Source organism: Myotis daubentonii, chromosome 16 (assembly GCF_963259705.1).
Source record: "Myotis daubentonii chromosome 16, mMyoDau2.1, whole genome shotgun sequence".
In the NCBI taxonomy this organism is placed as follows: domain Eukaryota; kingdom Metazoa; phylum Chordata; class Mammalia; order Chiroptera; family Vespertilionidae; genus Myotis; species Myotis daubentonii.
In genome coordinates this window covers 29250821-29274354 of record NC_081855.1, presented here as the reverse complement: position 1 = coordinate 29274354, position 23534 = coordinate 29250821, and positions in this window count along the sequence as shown.

Here is a 23534-nt window from a genome sequence, read left to right as displayed (position 1 = left end):
ACTAGGAAAAATAGTTTTATAATAGATTTTCTTCAGTTTCTCTCAAGTCATAGCTATAGATGCATGTGTGCTCCTGATGTATAATTACTAACTGTATATCATACTATTTAATGAAAAGGTATGGGCTTGGGACTCAGAAGACTTAGGTTTCACGAGTGAAAATACCATGCAGTAATTATGTGGTCTTAAATAAATTGTATCTCTCAAAACCTTTATGTTATGCCATTCTAAATAATATCCAAATGATAGAATCAAATGAAAACCTACAGAAATAATGTATAGAAAACCATTTTGGTAAACTGCATTGCAATATACAAATGTTAAGTGTTATAATAATAACTGGAAGCCTGGTGCACAGATTCATACACTGGTGGGGTCCCTTGGCCTGGCCTGCAGGAATTGGGCTGAAACTGGCTCTCAGACAGGGTCCTAGATTGAGAGAGGGTGCAGGCCAGGCTGGGGGACCCCACTGGTGCATGATCAGGCAGGAGAGGGACCTCGGGAGGGCTCCAGAGCATGGCAGACCCATCTCGCCCAGTCCCAATCTGCTGAATCCCAGCAGCAAGCTAACCTACTGGTTGGAGCTTCTGCTCCCTGGTGGTCAGTGCATGTCATAGCGACTGGTCGAACTGTCGAATGAACTGTCAGACCCTTAGCATATTAGGCCTTTATTATATAGCAGGGGTGGGCAACCTTTTTGTGAGTGCGTGCTGAAACCAGGAAATCTCTGACTCAAAATTCTTCTGTGTGCCAACCCTAATTTTTTGAGAACATGTTACGCCTTCTTGATATCTCTTAAGGAGTATGTATGTGAAGAACCTTGAAGAAATAATAAAATTCATTCAAGCAACAAAAACACAGTATATGATGATGAAAAATACATTTATTTTTTAATGTATACATGTGCACTTATAGTCCGACAGAAAACTTTATGACTCTGTTTGATATTACCAGTGGGACTTTTGCTGCCAAGAGAAACATAGAAATTTATTCCCCTTTCATTAGTACCGGTGGGCAAAGCAAAAGAGAAGGTTTCATTTTTATAGAGTGAAATTTTGAATAAGTAGGTGAGGCGATTGTCTTGTCAATGAAAACCCATTGCATCTGAGGCTGAAACCAAAACACTGGTTGGATCTAAAAAGGCAGGGAGAGTTAAGGCAGAGTCATAGAAATTGCTCTTCCCCTCTCTCGTCAATCTATGTCTATGGTCTTTAAGATAACTTGTTATGTAAAATTATTTATTTATCTAAGATGCACCTACACTGAATTTATCTGAAAAATAAAAAAGTCAATATTAAGAAGAAAATTGTAAATGGCAGATTATAAGAGAGGGTTTCATGTGCCAGCAAAAGTTACAGGCGTGCCATGTTTGGCACGCATGCCAGGGGTTGCCCACCCCTGTTATATAGGCTTAAAGCACTAGCTGATTAATACTTGGCATAAAAATTTGAAATTTTCTATAAACAAGGATATATATGTCCCTTGGCAGAAGAACCAGAGATTTTGTGTGTTTCTCTGGATCCACAGTGAGAAGACCCACTTCACCAAAGAAATAAATACTTGTTGCTCTAATAGCGTGCCATACTGTTGGATTTTTCCCACTTTTATAACAATTTTTCCTGTGTTAGAATGTTCTTTAAAAGAGCAATTTTCTCAATTAAAAGGCCAGTAAACATGCAGAAGATTTTGATCAATGACACCAATCCAAACCATGTACTCTACATGAAAACTCAGTTACACGGTGATGGATGCACTCAGCTCTTCATTCACATTTTCTTAGTTAATTGGCCACTTCTCTGGGCAACTGGCATAGCCAGAGGTGAAGGCTCCCCTGAGCCCCAGGGGTTTGCTGAGCTCACTCCCTAACAGCATGTTGGGAGCAATCTGGGAACATCCCAGTGGTAATTGTAAAGCAGCTGCCCACCTGATCCACAGGACTCCCACTGCCTAAGTTCAACGAAATTCTTTCCAAAATGGAGTGTGTTTCTAGATTCACAGCCTTGGGCATTCCCCCACAGAAGATTACAAAAACCCACAAAGAAAATAGAGAGATGGATCTATTTCCTGTGACTGAATGGGATAACATATTCAGTTTTAATTGACTCTGGAGAATCCAAGTCAATTAAACTAAGGGTACAATAGGAATGAAAAGCTGCATTATTTTACTTGCTTGATTATTTTGTAAAAATAGAGAGAAAGAAATGTAAAATTTCAATAGTCCCAGAGTATTGAGATGTGCCATGTATATCAGGCTGTTTTGAGCCATTAGGAGCTGATTTCTTAAATCAGCTGAAAAGAGAATGTGAGTGTCCAATAGTCTGAGTCTTATATTGGCCTATAAAACATTAGGTCATCTCTGGTCAAATGAGCAAAGCACCACCATGTAGGTTAAGCATATTTATGGGGACAGAACCAAATGTCCACATATGTTTTGAAAGGATGAATTTACAAATAAGAATTTTGAGAAAAACAAGAAAGGATCAATTTGACTTTAATTGAGCACCAACTATGTTCTGCACACAGAGAGAGGTTCAGGGAATTGAGGCACAAATAAATTTACTAAAGAGATTCTCAAACACTAAAGACACACAGACAATCAAAGAAATATAATTTATTTTCTATGTAAACATTGTCTTGGCGGGTATTGAGGAGGAATTGGTTAATTTTGTGAGAAGAGAAAACTGATTTATGGGAGTTTCCACAGACGCACTGAGGTGAGTCTTACAAGTTTAATAAAATGTCGGCAGACAGAGATGAAGGGGACACAGTTCTGGGTAAGAACACCATCATATGGTTCTGAAAGTACATGGAACATGGGGTTGAGAGCAGCTCTGTCTGGCTAGCTTATAAGGAACATATTGGGAGGGAAAAGTAAGGAAAAGGTTGTTGTGTTTATTGAAGCCATATTTTATTTTATTTTTATTATTTTTTTAAATATATTTTATTGATTTTTTAAAGAGAGGAAGGGAGAGAGATAGAGAGTCAGAAACATCGATGGGAGAGAAACATCGATCAGCCGCCTCCTGCACATCTCCCACTGGGGATGTGCCCGCAGCCCAGGTACATGCCCTTGACCGGAATCGAACCTGGGACCCCTCAGTCCGCAGGCCGACGCTCTATCCACTAAGCCAAACCGGTTTCGGCTGAAGCCATATTTTAAAAAGAATTGTTCTGCTCTACATTTTGAGCTTTGTACTATAAGAAATGGAAAACTAAAAATTTTAAAGAAAGGATATGACATATCCAAGTTGGCAAACTAAAAAAAAAAAAAAATTTTAATTTGTTAAATAAAAAGGAAGGAGAAGTATAAACGCATGTCCTGAAGTACATGTGTTTATAAGCTATCTACATTCTGTATCAAACCTGATAATATTTTGCTTAACCTTGCAATAATCACTGATTAATCACTTACTTTTCATACTTAATCATACTTTTATTTAACAAAAATTTACTAAAATCCAAGTGGTGCTAGATTTATGGGGCACGATGTTGATCAAGACAATATAGTCCTGGTCTTCATGGAGATTAAAATCTATTGGGGAGATGACTATTAAACATGTAAAAGAGATCATTACAGGTTATGATAAGTGCTACTGCAATACTATGCTAAAGAGCCACAACTCACTGGCACTGAGTTACAAAGATTTCAGATTGAGCTCATCACCATCGTCCTAATCAAGCAACTGTGGAAGTTACCTGTTTTAAATAGTAGAACTACATTCTCCTCCTCATACCTCTCTCTGTCAGTGAATTTTGAGTAGCGTAGCCTCAACACAAACCATTGTAATATCTGCAAGATTTTTTTTTGCTATTTCAAACATTTATAAATTACTGGAAGTCATTATATTTTGCTGAAGAGAAACAGTCAGGCTTTTCTCAGCTGGAGTCTGTGAAGTGTATGGGTTCACTGGTGAAAGGGACAGATGGTTGAGCTAATGTTAGTAATTACAGAGAGAAAAAGTCCACTGTTGACCTAAAAATGCAACAGAATCTATTCCTTTAATGCTTTGCAGTGACTGTTTAGCTCAAGTTCTAATTGTTCCAAAATTGAGAAAAGAATAGTTTAACATCAGAACATTTCCCTAATAACCTGAGAATCCAAGGCCATCTCTCTATATATGACTACTAGACCATTTACTTAACAGCATACTTTATCTTAATTTGGTCTATGATACATTGAGAATTCAACTCAGTGTTCCCATGTCATACTCCAGGGATGAAGGTAAAAGTTGGCCTCAATACAAAAGTAACTCAACAATCTAATATAGATGCTGATGAGATCATCTTTTTCTGTGACCACTCAAATTTTAATGGAGTCATTTTTAAGTGTATAACCCTTTTTACGTTTTGCTAACATTGTATTAGTTTGCTAGGGCTGCTATTAAAAAAAAGTCCCACAAACTGAGTAGCTTCAATAAAAAAAAATGTATCCTCTCACAGTTCTGGTGGCTAGAAGAAGGAGATGAAGGTAGGGTTGTGTCAACTGTCTCTAAATTTCCCCTTTTTGTTTTTTTTAATTCTTCACTCAGTTTTTTATTATTTTTATTGATTTCAGAGAGGAAGGGAGAGGGAGAGAGAGATAGAAACATCAGTGATGAGAGAGAATCATTGATTGGCTGCCTCTTGCATGTCCCCTACTGGGGATGGAGCCCACAACCCAAGCATGTGCCCTTGACCAGAATCAAACCTGGGACCTTTCAGTCTGCAGGCTGATGCTCTATCCACTGAGCCAAACCAGCTAGGGCCAAATTTCCCCTTTTTATATGGATACCCGTCATATTCCATTAGATCCCACCCTAATCACCTCATTTTAAATTGAGTACCTTTGTTAATACCTTATCTCCAAATAAAATCATGTTCTCAGATACTAGGTGTTATGATTTCAACATATGAATCTGGGGGATACCCAGTCCAACCCAAAATCAACATCTTATAAGCTGAAGAACAAATGTTTTCATCAGCAACAAAACTTTAGCATCTTTGCTACAGAAGCATCAAGTTGCTTTAATTTTTTTCACCCTCACATATGTGTGTGTGTGTGTGTGTGTGTGTGTGTGTGTGTGTGGTTCATTTCCCATGCAATCTGTACTTAATCACTTGCAAATGTTTTAATTGTGAGACTGTTGAAATATGAGGTGTGTAGCATACAATGTTGGGGGGCTCCCCATCTCACAAGAAATACACCTTTTCTGAGACTGACCCCAGGCCATAGGGGTATGTCCCAGGAGCCTTGTCCACATATAACCTCACCTCTCTGACCATTACAGTTTAATTCAAAGACAGACACCTAGCCCCAAATGATGCAGTGAGATGTTGATATTTGGAGTGCCGACATTCAGAAACTGAGAACACTCAGAACTGATTTGTTGCTACCTCAAGGAAAAGGCCCCAAATTTCTGTAGATAAGGTGTCCATGCTGTCTTCATTCCTTTCCCTGTGAGCCTCGGTTATTAATCTCTTGGTTCAATTCTGTAAGAATCACATTATGGTCACAATAAAATTGTGTTTTTTTTTATGTGCTTAATCTTCCCAGGGTTATTTTAGGTTTCATGTGACCAAAAGAATCTTAACAAATAGAGGTGGCTCTGCAGTGATCTAAGCTGCATCTGTGCACTTCCGGTCCTTTAACCCATCTCATTTATTGTGGTTCATGATTCCAGATGATACCCTTGGCACCTGTCAGTAATGCCATTGGTCATACTTGGAACTCAGAAAAAGAGTAAGAGTTTGGGGCAGAAATGTACCCCTACTTCTGGAGTAACAATAACAAGCATGCATTTTATCCATGGTGGCGCTAAAATACAATCTTTGTACATCTAATTTTTTTTGAGTGATAGGATGGACTGCCTGGTTTATTTTCTAATTTAAAAATAACTCCAAGTAGTAACAGGCATCCCAAATACAAGTCTAAGGGAAACATAGTCCCCTTTTATTGAGGGGAAAATTCTCCATCAGAGTTTCTGCTTCTATAGCCCACCGAGGCCAGAGCAATTGCTGTTGCCTGTGAGAAAGCACACATTAAATGTGGGCAGTAGTGCACAGCAACCTAATCCCCTGTGTTCCATTCATTCTCAGCCAAGTGTCCCTCGACACCCAGACATTGCACTTAAGACCCCTTTAAGGTTCTGTTATCATTTGTGTAAAATAAAGGCCAAAATTAAAACTGGTCTTATTTTTTATTATTACATCAAGTTTCTCTAAGAGTTCCTAATCAGTTTGCTGCTATTGAAGCCATTGGCAAACATATCTGGAAGTCTATTTGGTCGATGGAATGAATAACAAAGGAGAAAGTTTGAGGTGCATAAACCTTGTCCAAGAACCATTGCTCAACAAGAGAAGGCAGGCCTGACTTTTAGTCATGACCTGTGTTACCTAGATGAGTCCCTACTCTACCCAAATTCCTGGGAGAGAAAGAGCTGTATCTCTAATACTTCACAATAAGTCTCTGAGAACTTATCCATGGCTTTGCATCAGACAACAACAGAGATCAGCCTCATTCATGATATCTACATCAACCTGCTCTTTTACCTACAGATCTCCTAAAGACTTCTTAGCTCAGGACTGGAGAAAGAAACTATGGAAACTCATTAGTGGGAGAAAAGAAAGAAGCTAGCTTGGTATAGAACAGTGGTTCTCAACCTTCCTAATGCCGCGGCGACCCTTTAATACAGTTCCTCATGTTGTGGTGACCCCCAATTTCATTGTTACAAATTGAACATAATTAAAGTATAGTGATTAATCACAAAACAATATGTAATTATATATGTGTTTTCCAATGGTCTTAGGCGACCCCTATGAAAGGGTCGTTCGACCCCCAAAGGGGTCGCGACCCACAGGTTGAGAACCACTGGTATACAATCTAAGTGAATAAATGAACTAATATGGAGAATCAGCACCTGACAATGGTGAATCACAGTCCAATCACAATATTCAGAGGCTGTGGTGACCTTGAGCTTATTCTGACTCTTTTGCTCTGTGTCTACAGTTAATGGAAGCTCTCTGGTATCCACGTGGAGCAGGGCCCCAGGCAGCATCAGAGGCTTCAAGTGGCAGTGCCCATCTCTGAAAAAGGTGACTGTTAAGAACTGGACAAGATGTCAGAGTTTCAGCAAAGTGTCCTGGGCTCCCTAGAGGAACCAACATGCAAATCAGGACACCAAGGCAACAGTTCAGGCCTAATGCGGGACAAACTAATGATAAGGAGAAAAACAGTAAAAGCATGGGGATGGGTCTCTCAAGCAGGTTGTCTAATATGTTGCAGGACAGAAGGAATATTCCCAGGCTCCATCACCTGGAGTCGCTGAGTTTGCAAGTGTGAGTCCCCGACCCCCATCTTGCTCACATTTGGCCAAGACCTAGGCAAAGTGCGCCTGTAATTGAAATAGCCTTCAGTATCTGAGCTGACTCATGTCAAAGCAGGCAGGAACTGATATTTCTGAGCGTGCTATATTTACCGAGACTCGTTTCATTAGTCTCTTTACGTAGACACCTGCACAGTACACATTTTCTCTATGTCCCTAAAATTATGTAACCCTCACCATCCTTTATATAAAAGTTAGCTTCAGTGTTACATGATAGAAGCTGCTATCTTATTTTAGTACCTATTCTATCCCAGGTACTATGTTAGGCATTTCACATACAGTACTGCTAATTTTCACAACATTGCAAATTCAGTATTCTTATCCTCAGAAGAGATAAGCAACTTATTCAAGGTCAGAATGCAGGGCTGAGATGAAACTCAAGCCTGTCTAAGTCCTGAGCATGTGTATCATGCACTACATTCCACCGAGACATGTTGAAAAAGGATGATTCATTATGATGTGATTTTCCTTTGTGGAGTTTTTAATACAATCAATTAAACATGAGCTTTTTCTTTCCAATTGAGTTGGGTTTGAATGCACATTCAAAATATTTTAAAATACTTGTCATATTGAGAAGCAATTTTAGCAGAGCAAGCATTGATCAGAAAAGAGATCTGAGATCATGTGACCTTGGGAAGTCCTTCACTTGCCTGGGAAAATGCCCTCACTTGTAAAAAGAGATTGAAGATTGAGGGGTGGCAGTGAGGGTTCAAAATGAAAAACTGAACTCTCTTCTAACTCCCCTAGCTCTGAGGTCTATCCAATACTTTAAAGTGCACCCTCCTTATGTATTTTCAACACTACCGTTTGCAAAGCAGCCATAAGAAAGAATATAATTTCTAATTTACTTTTAAAGAAAAGGTCTCCACCTGCCTGAATATCCCAACTTAGTCAACTTCTTTCACTTGCACACAACTTGAAAGAGCAGCAATTATAATATTTGAAGTTGGCCACTGATCCATTGGAAGCCTGGCGACCAATGAATATGAAAAAGTGCACATAGCAAAAGAGTCCAATTCTTGTCTTCAGCTAGAAATGGACGTTCAACATAATTCTGTGTAAGGAATGGTGTCTTGATTTTAACCACACAAAAAAAATGTCATTAGATTATTTGAATGAGAAAACGGAGACTGGATTTAGTCATGTCCTTCACAAAAGGCAGCGGCAAAATTAGCCAAAGGAAATGCAGTAAAAAATCCATAGACCTTAAAGTAAGGAGGCCATTGAATGTTCCAGGCAGACAGCTGTTACAAAGTCACCCATCTCACTGCCTTTGTGGCCTCAGTTACGGGCTACATAGAAGACAGAGAAGAAAAAAGAAAGAGAGGGAGGGGGTGGAAAGAAATACATAATGGACTGCTTCCACTAGGTAATTTTTCACATGATGGTGGGTGCAGACGGTGAGAATAGTTCCCCATGACTTTGCAGTCTGGTCTGAGATTTATCGCTGGAATTAATTCCTACATTTCTTTGAAGGGTATTACACATTCCATTCCCACCATTTTAAATAATAAATTAATTTTAATGCATTTTTGCTCTAGCTTGAATGAGAAAGATGGACAGGCTCTGAGTTTTTAGAGCACCTTTCAACAAGATTAAAAGCAGAAGACATTCCAAGTCGGCATTTCTAAAAACAGAAAGTAACCATCTGCTGGGGCTATAGAATTATCCTACTCTAAAGTGCTTCCTTTAGTGCAGTAGACACAGCCCAAGGTGCACTCGCTCCTTGACCAGACTGATCCTTGGGCAGAGCCACAGCCCCATGTGCTTCCAAGCCACATACATAGATGCTTAGTTAAGATGCCTCCTCTCTCTTTTTTACAGAACTAAGGAAAAGAAAGAGGATACTTCCAGATCTAGATGATATAAATACCTCCAGTGAGCTCACTAGTAATCTTAATGATTTCCTGGGTTTCACTAAAGTTTTTTTCCAGCTAGCAGGTGCGACTAGGGTGGGGGTGGGCAGCAAGATTGCTTTGCTTTTTATAAGGTAAATGCTATGTTGAGACTTGAGTAGAGAGAGAGAGAAATGATGGCCTTAACATCTAGTTTAATTTTGCTTGCTCATTTTGTTTTGTTTGTCTTTTTGGTTTTTTTTGCTTTTTTCTATCACCTCTTTCTTGTTTCTAAATCTTCTTCCTCTACAGTCCTTCTACACTGCACTTTATTGGAAACTGTGTGGGAAAGATATTTTTCAAAGAGCCCCTTCTCCCCTAATATTTCTGATCAGCTCCCGATGAGTGAGTTTTCTGAAGGCAAGGTGAAGAGCTAGCGTGACCTTCTCTTCCACCAAAGGCAGAGCTCTGTGATATTTACAGCAAGTTCATTGACATCTGAAGGAAGACCACTCATCTGAAAAGATAAGCTGACTCTCAACCAACTTTAATGAGGGATCTGCCCCCACTGGAAGCAGCTCTGGGAGCGCAATGCTGTGCTCAATTGCTCAACAACTGATTGAAAACTGAGATGTTCAACAAGAGATCTGTGCAAACACTGTTGGCTGGCAGGCCTCACCTCCATTCTCAAGCTCCTTCTTTCTTGCCCGCCTCTATTACAAAGGCCGAGAAAGCTGAGTATTTCCCCAGCCTTCCGTGCAGCTCAAAGTGGTAAGTGAGTTCCAGACAGTGAGAAGGGAACAGAAGTCAGATGGGGGTTTCTTAAAAAGCTACTGCTCTCCTAATGAAAAGAACAAATAAGGCTTGTTCCTCCTCCCTTACCTCCCTTCTTTCTGCTTTGGATACTGGTGTGATGTCTGCAACTGCTATAGCGGTCTTTGAGTCAACAAGCATAATGTGCTAACAATGATGGATTCAAAATAGAGACAGACCCCGAGTCTCTGACAGCATTATTGAACCAGCTGAACCAACAATTTACCTCCATATTTCTCGTTGATGAGAAAAATGGGCTTTGATTTCTTAGGCCACTATTTTCCTGGGTGTTTTGTTTTGTTTTGTTTCGCAATTGAAATCATTACAAGTAATAGAGAAATAGTCATTTTGACATCTGATAAACCACTTACCTGAAATATCTCAGAATTGTTTTTTAGCATTTTCCAGTTTACAAAGTTGTTTTGCCACATATGATCTCATTTAATCTGTACAAGTTGGTAAGGCTAAAACTGTGAGCCAATTACAGCTGATCCAGTTGAATCTCAAAGGGTTTAACTAACTTTTCTAAACTCACAGAAAAAGAATGTGGTAGGATTTATGATTTAAACCCTTAGCCTCTGACTCCAATTCCCAGTTGGCCCTCCTTTGCTCATGTTGGAAGTCACGTTCTTGTCTTCACGTAGTTATTACATTTTTAACAATCCGTGAAGAGCTTCTGTTAATCAGTCTTTAGGAGATGACAAACAGGGATTTATGTTTGTCTGGAATGGATTAAGGCACCATGATAAACCCTGTGGTTTTAAAGATGAATAGTATGAAATATCCTATTTTGAGGATCTCATAGGCCACTAGAAAAGACAAACACGAGCATCATGAACATAAGTTATTCTAAATATAATACAGAGTGGCCACAGAGGATGTATGCTTATTGTGGTATAGAAATACTAATTCTTACTTTGGGGTAAGTGGGGATAAGGGGTGGGTGAAGAAAAGTGACAAGGAAACAAACATAGAGAATGTCATTAAGCAGTCTCGTATGGCTGTGCACATTTCGGGGAATGGTGATTTGGGGGCTTCAAAACTAACCAGGTCTAGATCCTAAAGATTTTTGTAGCTCCTGAAGCTTTGTATTTATGTGGGTGGTTAAGACAGATTTCAAGCATGGTCATATTACATGTAGAATTATATTTTTAAATACTCTTTGGCGTCAAGCAGCAAGCTGGAAATAAACAGAACTGTACACAGGAAGCAAGAATACTGGGACAATCTTTCTAGCAAGAGATCATAGGACCAAAAATTCAAGTAATATCTGTGGATTGGGTAGGAGGAAGCAGATTAGAGAGACATTGAAATCTTAATGTCTAGGGCTATCATAGACATTTAGACACAGTTGGGTGGTTGTTGCCTGAAAAGGAAGAAAACAGGATTATGTGGAAGTTTCTGGCTTGGGCTTCTAAGGAGATGATAGTGCCATTTATGTTAGGAAACTCTAAAGGAGAGGTAGAGAGGCATAGAATGGCATAACAAATGAAATAAATTCTATCCTGCATACATTGAGTTTGGTAATCTTTTAGAACTTCAAGATGGAAATGTTCATAAAATAATTGGAAATAAAAACTTGTAATTCAATGAATAATTCTGGTCTAGAGAAATGAATTTCTGCAGTTATGGCAGTAAATAGAATTTCACTGGGACATGTGTAGAGACAGAAAAGAAGAGATAGAACTCTAGAGGAACACAAACATTCAAAGGGGGCGTAAATGCATAAGATCCAGCACAGAAAATTAAGTAAGAGAAATAGATGGGTAGGAGAAAAGCGAGCAAACATATGGAAATTGTTTCCAGAATGCCTTGGGATAGGTCTCAAGAAGTTAGAAAGCAGACAATGATGATCTTAGTAATAATAGATGACATTATTTAGCACTTATAATATATGCAACATTGTTTTTCATCTCTGCGTTGTCAATGATTGTGAACAGGTTATGAAAAATAAGAGCTGTGCCGTAACTGGTTTGGCTCAGTGGATAGAGTGTCGGCCTGTGGACTGAAAGGTCCCAGGTTCGATTCCAGTCAAGGGCATGTACGTTGGTTGCGGGCACATCCCCAGTGGGAGGTGTGCAGGAGGCAGCTGATCGATGTTTCTCTCTCATCAATGTTTCTAACTCTCTATCTCTCTCCCTTCCTCTCTGTAAAATATCAATAAAAATATATTTTTTTTAAAAAAAAAAAGAAATATAAGAGCTGAACCTTTACAATTGAATTTCACCACAAGCCAATCATTAGTGACCTTTGACCTTTGGGGGGGAAAAAGAGTTTCAGTCAAGTAGTAAGAGTAGAAGCCAGGCTGCCTTGGGCTGAGAAGTGAGTGGAAGGTGAGGAAATAGAACATAGCCAGAGGAGTCTATGCTTTTTAAGACTATTGACAGGAATAGAAAGAAAACTTCCCAAAGCCGTGGGGTCATTTTTGTCACACAGTTAAGACTCTAGCTCTGAGAAAGGAGTGGAAAGAGAGAACAACAAGAACAAAAGAGAGAATGGGGTGCTTCCGCTAGGTCTCTGAAGCAAACAGGATGACATCACTGCACTCAGGGAGGAAGGATGAGCCCTGAATGGGAGAAGCACACGTCTTTGAGGACAGTGGGGAGGCAATATGTCCAACTGCAGAATAGTTTAGACTTTAAGGAGGGATGTCTTCTATTGGGTTCCCGTGGAAGCAGACTTGGAGATTTGATTTTTGGTGCAAATTTATTTGGGAGTTGATACAAGGACGCACCAAGAGAGAAGTGATGAAATGAGATGAGAAGAAGAGGAAGGGCGTGCAGGGTCCAGGATTAAGCAGGTTCCCGCTGTGGGCAACCAAGGTTCCTTTCCCTGGGGAGCTCCAGGGAATGGTGCTGACGAGGCCTCGGGAGGAACTGATTAAACACACAGACAGATGGCAGAGGGGGCTTTCACGAAGAGATGACTTCTGCCATGGGATCTGAAGAATGGACGGGCCTTCCCCAGCCACGAGAGGAAGAGGAAGAGGCATTCCAGCCAGCGGCGTGGAAGGTGTGGAAGCTCTGAAGCAGCAGGACTGTGGACGGAGAGAGAACAACCAGGGACTCCATTAAAAGTGCATGGACTTGGCAATAAGGAGCCATAGAAGTTTTAAGCAGGAGAGCAGTCTGACGGACGTATTTGTGAAAGGTCACTTTGACAGCTATGCAGAGAACAGCTTGTATTGATTTTCAGCAAGAGAGGTGGAAACTGGAAACGGGAAGGCCAGTGGAAATGTTGCCGGAAAATCCCCATTTTTGAGATAGAGGCAGCAGCCTCCTTTTGGATGGGGTGGGAAGGGTGTGGAAGGGATAAGAAAACAGAGGACAGAAGTGCTGTTCAGGAAACAGCCCTGCGGTGGGTTGAGCCAGCCCACAAGTACTCCAGACAGTGGTCCAAGATTCAGAATTCAGCTCCCAGCTCAAGAAGATGTTTTTGCAGAGGAACGGGATTCCAGGCAGCCTCTGGGGCAAAATAAAGCCTGCACACAACGCTTATAAATACATAAGACATCCAAACAGGCTCCCTGATTCAGCGCAAATTAAATAGTTACTGTTGAAAGGTTAGCGAGCTTGGCTCTGGCTGAAGTGTTCCTTCTCACACTTTGTTTTAATTCTGAGCTGACAAACCGCCCTCACTTTGAGGATTTAGCTGCCTTCAGACGTAGCGCTGTGAAGTCATAACATTTCAAGGGGGTGATTAGTGGTAATGGGGAGAGGAGTGTGTGCAGTGCCAGCTCAGGAAGAGGAAGCGTCTCCAAGGCCAGCTGAATGCACCTGCAGGCCAGGTTTTCAAGGTGTCGGCAGCCCCCCTCCTACTCTGCCCCCTGGTGAGCCACCAAGTGCAATTCCACCCTGGGGACAAGGAGGGGGGATCACAATGACATGGCCCAGTGGTCCGCTCTCAGGGCGGGTTTGAGGGAGATCCTCAGAGAGCAACTGGGAGCCTAAAAGGGAAAGCTGCCTTCTGATTTCCCTCTGGGCTTCCAGGGATCTTGTCCTGACAGCCACCAGGCCCTTGTCACTGAGAAATGAACAAAGGAGCTTAAGGCGGATCAGGCAGCCCCTGGGGCAGTCAGACTCCTAGGAGAACACAGTCTGCCCTGTTTTGGTGCCTGCTCTGTGTACTCTGCCAGCAACAGTGTCTCCAAGGTATTTCTGAACTTGCAGCTGGCACTGGCTTTCCAGATTCATTGAGAAGGAAGCCTGCAGAAAGATCCGGTATTCTGAGGGCACGGAGGAAGGGCTGGTGAGGGACTTATCAAGACAGTGGCATGAGTAAGTCTTCCATTCATGTGGGGTGTTCTTGTGACACGGGAGGGAAGGTAAGTTCTGGCTGTTACCATGAACAAAAAATTCTATGAGGCAATCATGCTCTCACAGAGAACAAAGGTAGAACAGGATGTTCCTTTGCTACCTCTTTAATCACCTACTACTTCATGCAAGGGCTCACCCGGAGTCCCTTTAGTCACTGGTCTCTTGTCTTTGCCATCCCTCCTTCTTTCTGCCCCTCTACTCTTCCCCCCAAGTTCAGAGATTCATCCTAGACAAGAGGTAACAGACCTCTTTTGTGATTCTGGGTAGTGAATATAGTTCCTTCTGCAAAAAAAGAAAATCTTATTAAGACAAACTCTTCTCTACACTGTATCGCCTTCCTCCCAGAGCATCACTTGAATGTATTATTATTATCATACAAACACTGTCTCTGTTTCATTATTTTTTTTCTTACTAAACACCTGCAATTCTATGAGGAATAAGAAAGGGAAGAAAAGGATGAATGGAAGAGGAAATATGTCCTACCACATTCTTGTTGCTGTTGTGATGATGATGGTGATGATGATGATTGCTACATCATTATTACAGCTGTAGATAAGAGTTCTCCACTCAGACCTAAACTCCAGAAATTGAAAAATGCTTGTGTTTTTATCTAATAAACATTCATGTCCTCACTTTTTCCCAATGAAAAATTCAAAAACTTATTTGTGGTTGCAAAGGCTTAGTTATTATAGAAAATAAATTTTTAAGTGAAAAAAGAGATATAAAAAGTAGATTGTAGCCCAATAACCAGTATCAGAAAAATAGTGGCAATGATTTCAACAAGATGAGGAGAATTGGTTTACAACACATTAAATCCAGGCATTAGGGGAGATAAAAAAAAAAACAACAAATTAGGAACCAGATCATTGGGAAGCTGATTGCAAAGGTGGCTTAGAACTGGAAGGAATACTTACTCAAAGCTGAGCCAAAAAGGAAATGACATGGAGCTCTTTCTATCACCCCTGCCTGGAACCAGGATTGGTGTTGGAGTCAGGTAGTCCGGGGTTACAGGCTAGGATTAACCAGCAATAACCACCCTCATCAGAGGCTACAGGAAGAGAGAGCTGATGTTCCTAACATCTGTTACTAAATATTTATGTTTCACATTTGGTTTCCAGAAGAAATCTCTCAAAAACAATGAAAAATAAAGCCTTTTAAATCATGAATATTACAGTGTTTCTTGGATGTACATTAGTATTTTATTCTCAGTTAAACTCTGAAACCTGCTTCCCAAGCCTCAGCCTGATCCCAGAGAGGGACAAATGTGAATTCTCACACTAGAAAATACCCATCAAAATATATTCTTTCTATTTTCAGATCATAGCATGGCATCTGTATACAATCAGGTCTAACATACTAGCACAAACCTCCTAATGACATTTTTGGACCTGCTATATTTTTCTCCTTTCCCTTTCAGAGAAGAGCCCGTCACTGATGTATTATTTATCTCTGCTCAGATCACAGGGAGGCTGCAGCTGTAAAGCGTATGGACATCTTTTCTCTCCTCCGTACCTCACATCCAAGGTCAGAGGGAACAGAGACAGTGGGCGTGTCTGCACAGTGGCTTCTCTCCCCTGTTCTCTTCTCCACAACGCAGCCAAGGGGATTCTTTAAAACAATGCTTCTCAACAGGGGGCCCTCCAAGAGACCTCTGGCCATGTCTGGAGATATTTTGTATTGTCACAATGCGGGGTGGGGGAGCTACTGGCATCCGACAGGTAGAAGCCACGGGTGCCACTAAACATCCTACAAGGCACAGGAATCCTCCCCACAGCAGATGTCAAGAGGGCTGATGCTGAGAAACCCTGCTTTAAGACGTGGGTTATATCATGTCACTCTTCTGCTTAAACACTCCAATGACTTTCCATAACACTCAGAAGGAAATTACATATTTATAAGTAAATGAGCTAAATAAATAAACAGTAGCAAGATTTGTTTGCCATCCTCCAGAATCTTATTGAAAAAATAGATTAAGTTGAACTGAAAGAGACTATGGGATAAGTATCTTACGATTTGAAGAGAAAATGCAGGTGTAAAGGTTGCTGGGTTTAATAGATGTGTTAGAGGTGGAGGAAGGGCATTTCAAGTAGTAACTAATGAACATCATCAAAGGAATGAGAGTGAAAAAAAATACAGGACATATGCAAGCATAGACATTCTGGACTAGCAGTTTCAGATATGGGAGAGAATTGTAATGGGAAAGAATGAAAAGTCAGATGGATTTACTTAGAGCATTTTAAATGTAGGAATGGGGTTTTTAGTGATATGAAACCATTGAAGATTTTCAGGCCAGGTAACAAGTTGAAATATATGCGTTAAGTAAATTTTTCTGGCTGCACAGGACACTACAAATTACAGAGGAATGACTGGAGACTGGACATATGAGACTATAAAAATTCCCAGTCAGGGCACATGTCTGGGTTGTGGGCTCCATCCCCACTCCGGGGCATGCAGAAGGCAGCCAATAAATGATTCATTGATCTCTCTCTCTCTCTCTCTCTCTCTCTCTCTCTCTCTCTTTCTCGCTCCCTTTATAAATCTATAATAATAAAAGGGTAATATGCTAATTAGACCAGATGTCATTCTGGACATCCTTCCCGACGAAGCCGGGGCCAGGAGAAGCCAGCCCGGGTCCTGGGTGCCTGCCAGCGGACGGAGGAGGGAAGCCTGGGTCCAGAGTGCCGAAGGGAAGCCAGTGCTGGCAGCTGAGGGAAGGAAGGCCTACTCTTGCACAAGTTTTCGTGCATCGGGCCTCTAATCAACACTAATAAAAGAGAAAAATGGTAATTGGCGTACGAGCTACCCTTTCCATTGGCTAATCAGGGCTATATGCAAATTAACTGCCAACAAGATGGCGGCTAATTTGCATATGTAGGCACAATGCAGGGAGGCGAAAGGGAAAGCAGGAAGAAGCCCCCTGCCACTGACAGTGATCAGAAACCCAGGGGGGAGCTAAGAGCTGGGGGGCAGGGCAAAGGCGGCCCTGGGCCACCTTTGCCCTGCCCCCCAGCCATGATCGGAGAATCAGGTGCCTTTTCCGCCCTGGCCAGTGATAGCAGGAAGTAGGAGTGGAGCCAGCGATGGGAGCTGGGCATGGTCGAAGCTGGCAGTCCCAGGAGCTAGGGGTCCCTTGCCTGGGCCTAAAGCGAAGCCCACGATCGTGGGGCCGCTGCAGCTGTGGGTCCCCACTGCCCGGGCCGGACTCCTAGGCCAGAGGCGTCAGGTCTGGGCAAGGGGCCGATCCTGCGATTGGAGGGTGATGGGGGTCAATGCCTGAGGGCTCCCAGTATGTGAGAGGGGGCAGGCTGGGCTGAGGGACACTCCCCCCCCCCACACACACCCAGTGCACGAATTTTGTGCACCGGGCCCCTAGTGTGTATATATATATATATATATATATATATATATATATAAAATAATAATCTGAGCCCTGGCCCATGTGTCTCAGTTGGTTGGGCATTTTTCCGTATACCAAAAGGTTGCCATTTAGATTCCCAGTCAGGGTACATATGTAGGTTGTGGGCTTGATCCCTGATAGGAAGTATGCGGGAGGCAGCCGATTACTGTTTTGCTCTCACATTGATGTTTCTTTCTCACATCGATGTTCTTCTCTCTTCCTCTCCCTTCTTCTCTCTCTAAAAATCAGTAAAAAAATCTTAAAGCAAATAACAATAGTTTGAGGGTGATATAATTTGTACCTGAACAGGCGTGAAGGCAGTGAGAACAGGCAGACAGGCAGCAAAAAGAGTCATAATGTGTGAGGGTCTCAAAATTGTAAGTGCCTAATAGTCCAGAAAAAGAACTTGATACTGAAAATATAGAAAAGAAATAATATTGGATTCCCTACTCCAAAACTCCTAGCTCAGTGAACATCGTTCATTCATTCATTGATTCTTCATTAAATATTTCATTCCTGCCCATATGTGCCAGGCACTATTCTAGGTGTTTGTGATTCAGCAAAGAACAAAAACAAACGGCTCCTTATGGAATAGATATTCTGGTGGGGAAGGCAGACAGTAAACAAGCACATAATGAATTAATAATAGATCACAAATTTTAGTCCTCTGATTTTAATAAGTACTTCTTGAGAGCCTAGCATATACTCAGCATTCTTGGAGGAGGAACAAAAATATATATGAAACATAAGCTCCAAGTCTTACAGTCTTGCTGGCAAGACAAGACTAATGCACAGCCTATAGAAAACTATATAAGGTAGCAGTTTACGAAACATATGCCCTTAGCTTAATTGACCCTAACAAAAACTCTTTGAGGCAAGAATATTGATGTCTCTGTTAATAGAAGAGAATGCAAAACTTCAGTGATTTATTTGTCTGGTAAATCAGAACTAAAAAGTGGCAGAGGCAGAACTTGCTCCCGACTCTTTAACCTTCAAGCCACTGTCCTGTTCCTACACCAGGAGTAGATTTAAATCTATTGCCAGCTGTGACCTCCTGAGGCCAGATGTGTGCACTGTTGAATGTGTCTTTGCTAATGCACTTTTTATTTCAACCCATAATTCAGGTGTGATCTGATGACAAGGGCCTTCCTTAATGCAGTATCTAATTGTGGATTGTGGGAGGCAAGGAAGCAACCAGCACATGGAGGAGTGGGATTGTTTTTTCATCACCTTCTTTATTGTCTCACCATCAGGGTCCCTTTGGGGAGCTGCCATTTAGGACATGGCTTCCAGAAATGTATTTTACAATCTCAACCTTCAGAAGTGTCGTGAATTGGCAGCAAGTTCAGAGTAAAGTAGCATGGAGTAGTGCCAGGGTCCAACCCCAGCGGGTCCAGGGGTCCCCAAAGGCGTAGACGGAGTCGGCGAAGAAGGAATGACACAGAGACAGCGTTCAGTTGATCAGCAGCCTAGCCAGGATCTCTAGCCCAGATCTCCAGAGAGGTTCTGCTTCGGATCTCCAGCGAGGTTCTATAGCCATGTTCCCTCGCTAGGTTCTCCAGCCAGGTTCTGTCCAGGCTCTCCAGTCAGGTTCAGTGTCCAGGTTCCAGTCAGGTTCTCCTGCCAATCTCTGTAGTCAGGTTCAGTCCAGGATCCCTTGCCATGTTCTCCCGCTAGGCTCTGTCTCTAGGCTCCGAGGCCAGTCCCTCTCCAGGATCCTCCGGCATGCTCTCTCCAGTGAAGTTCTTCTGTCTCTAGGCTCCGTGTAGGCTCTGTCTTCTTGATTCTGTTCTAAGTTCTGAGTTCTGAATTCTGTCTCATGAGTTCTGTGTTCTGAGTTTCTGTCTTGTTACAACTGTATTTATACCAGTTGATTCAATCCTATCAATCTCTATTACAAAGGTTAGGGCGTTTCTTATCTCCATTCCAGGGAGAAAAGATTATGTAGTTTAAGCATGATTGTTCGTAGTTAAAGGGATTAATTACCCGCCTGGCACTTAGTTGAGGGGTTTTATTCCCTCCCTAACTTCAGGGGAAAAATCCCTACCTGGGGATTCAACCTTTCTTGGAGAGGTGACCTTGGTTAAAACACAGCACCAAGAAGGTGAGCAAACATATTAAGAACCGTATGCCATATATGCCAGGTCCCTTGAAACAGCAAGGATGGACCGGCTCCCGGCAGAGTAGCAGTGGGTGTCGTGTTGTGTAACAAAAACAGCCCAGAATTTGGAATCAGATGATCTTCATTCAACTCAAATTAGATGTTTCATAGAATGTGACTTTGGGAACCAAATAACCTTTATCAGCCTCAGTAGCTTCATCTATAAAATGAGGCTTACAACCATAAAGTGCCATCAATACCATGTAAATGGCATTAGATAAAGGTAGAAAAATGTACCGCCAACTTTGATTCCCTTTGGGGTATTTTTTTTTTCTTACATATTAGCTGTAGTACGTGAGACAAATAAAAAGGTAAATAGATTTAAAAAATGACTCTTCCACGTTGTTGGGAGGATGAAATGAGACAAATTTTGTATTATAAAGATTTGTGTGTTGCCATAACTATTGCTATTCTCAGAGAACCATCACCAGAAAATTCTGCCTCACAAGGTGGTGAAAGCCAAGTCTGTTTTTCCAAATCCAATGCACCTGCTCAGAACCGAAGAGAGAAAACCACCTGGAGCTCAGGAGTGTAGTCTTGACACTCCTTTTATAATTATTTTATTAATTATAATTCTAAATTCAGTAAACTCACTTTCTTTCTTAAGACATTGCAAGAACATACAGACAGATTATCTACAATGCTGTCATTGAAAATAGTAAGGTTCTAATATCCTAGTTAAAAGACTAAATAAAGTTATTAGGGGCAACAATCTCAATGGACTTCACCTTGTGATACACTCTCTCTCCTAGGAGCTATTTGATTCCTAGATACTAGTAGTGATCACAGAGAATAGAACTCCAGGCTTAATCCTAACAGGAAACAGCAAGTTAATGTCCATCCTTTTTCCTTAAAGGACCAAAAAACAGTCTGAAATTATTTGCAAGTAGTTCATTGCATGCTTTTAAGACATATAGAGTATATCCCCCAAAATATGTATACACACTTTAACAGCTGATAGCTCAATTTTGAAAATGAAATGCATTTTAATAAATACTGCCTTATAATTATTCAAACTGTGTGTATACATATTTTGGAGACACCCTCTCTATCAAAAAGAAAAGAACAAGTCAGTGTTTGGGTAAAACACTGGCATCCCATAAGCTATATTCTACGGTAAGCTTTTCAGCTTGGGTGATTTCCCCTGAAGGATTAGAAACCAATGAACTTTGTTTTCATGTAAGAACAACTAGAATACATTTGTATAGTAACTAGTCCGATCCCCAAATATTCTTGCATACACAATTGAGTCTTCAGCGCATGTCCCAGACTTCCACTTCTGCCAAAATAATAGACTACATAACCAGGAAATGTCCTCATTAAACACACTGAGAAAGTCCAGACAAATATATTGAATATCCTTTAAACTCAGAACTAAAATTGTGAGAAAGTAAGGGAAATTCTTAGGGGCCAAATATAAAAAAGAATACTGAAAATTTAAATATATGTAGGTGAGCAGAAGTTTCAACTGCCCTAGGAGATACTGTCAGCCTCAATGATCTGTTTTATATGGTTATATTTTATTACCACAGTCGATGAAACCTGGGGCCGATGGGAAACAGAGAAATGGAACTGACTCCTGCACAGAGCTCAGACCCTTGACAGATGGATTAGTTAAATATATCAAAAAGACTTTGTGTCTGCATAGCATTTGAATGAGAAAACAGGTTTCCCTTAAAAATTCATAATTATGAAACTGGCACATATGAATTTGGGGGTGAATTTATACCACCTGCATAGTGTGTGGACATTAAACAAAGAAGAGAATGTTAAAATTGATCCCATTTTGTAATACCTCCAAGCTCCAGGCAGAAGGAAATTTAAAACCACCTGAGAGAAATGCCTGTTAGCCAGGTCATACAGGATTTCCACAGGGAAAGCTATCTAAGGAAGCTCACACATTAAAAAATAAAAGCACATGAGTTAACCCACCATGCGCAAGAATCAGCACGCGCGTGCGCACACACACACACACACACACACACACACACACACACACTTAGGCTATCAAGAAAATCATTTTGTGAAATAATCTAGAATTATAAATTATTGTATTTAAGATGATTAATAATATAAAAGAAGGCATTAGAACAAAAATGTAGTCTATGAACAAAGAACAAATATATTTGAGAAACAACCACATAACAATTCTAGAAATTAAAAAAATAAACAAACACTGATCATTTACATGAAAACTCCACAAATGGGTTAGAGAATAAATTAAATACAACTGCAGAGACCTGGAAAATACACAGGAGGAAATTACTCATTATGAAACAGAAAAGTTAAAAGACAAAATATATGGAAGAGAAATTAAGAGGCTCAGAGTGTAGATGCAAGACTTACCATATATTTGGTAGGATTTCCAGAGAAACAGTTCTTTGTGACCTTAGATTTAGGCAATGGTTTTCTTAGCTATGATACCAAAAGCATAGCAAACAAAGAAAAAAAAAGATAAATTGGATTTCACCAAAATTAAAACTTTGATATCAAAAGACACTATCAAGAAAGTGAAATCTCACAAAATGAGAGACCATATTTGCTAATCATATATCTGATAAGGATCTATTCTTCATAATATATAAATATTTCTCAACAATAAAAAGACAAATAACCCAATTTTTAAATAGGTACAGGATTTAAGTACAAAGGTCTCCGAACATGATATACAAAAATGGTCCATAAGCACATGAAAAATGCTCACCATCATTCCTCATCGGGAAAATGCAAACAAAAATCATGAGATACTACTTCATTCCTCCTAGAACAGTTATAATTTTTTAAAAAGGAAACTAACAAGTGTTGATGAGAATATGGAGAAGTTGTAACCTTCATACATTACTGGTGGGAACTTAAAATGATGCAGTCACTTTGGTAAACAATTTGAAAGTTCCGCAAAAAGTTAAGCAGATGTCTACACAAAAGTTAATTCAGTAGTACCCTCTTACCCATGGTTTCACTTTCTGTTCAGTTACCCAAGATCAACTCTGGTCCAAAAATGTTAAATTTTCCCAGCCATGGACATTCTGCTCCTGACATTCAACCATGGACATCATCATGGCTGAATGACCCAGAATTACCCAAAGCAGAGGGCACTCCTTCTGAGGTGTCCTCAGAAGGTCAATGGTAGCTTGATACATCACAAGGCCTGCACCATTCACCTCACTTCGTCTCATCACCTGGGCCTTGTATCATCTCACATCATCACAAGGGTGAGTACAGTATAATAAGTTATTTTGAGAGCAAGAGAGAGACCACATTCACGTAATTTTTATTATAGCATATGGTTATAATTGTTCTACTTTATTATTAGTTATTGTTAATGTCTAATTGTGCTTAATTCACAGTGGAAACCTGTGTCTGAGATCAGAGACCCTGATGTTGACCACTGTAATCCATTGCCTCCATAAAGCCTGCAAGGAGGAGGCCTCTCCACCCCGCCCCACCTCACCCCCAGAAGTTGCCTCTCCCTTGTCTCATTTTCCTTTAGCATCCAGCTTCCTGTTCACTACGTGTGTTTGCTTATGAAGGGCTTTGCTCCAGTGATTAAGGACCTAAAGCGGATAATTACTCTGTGATTTGCAAGCGGTGCAGTGGCTGGTGTTTCTCGCAGTCGTATTGTCGAATAAATATTACCTGTGTGCTGTGTCA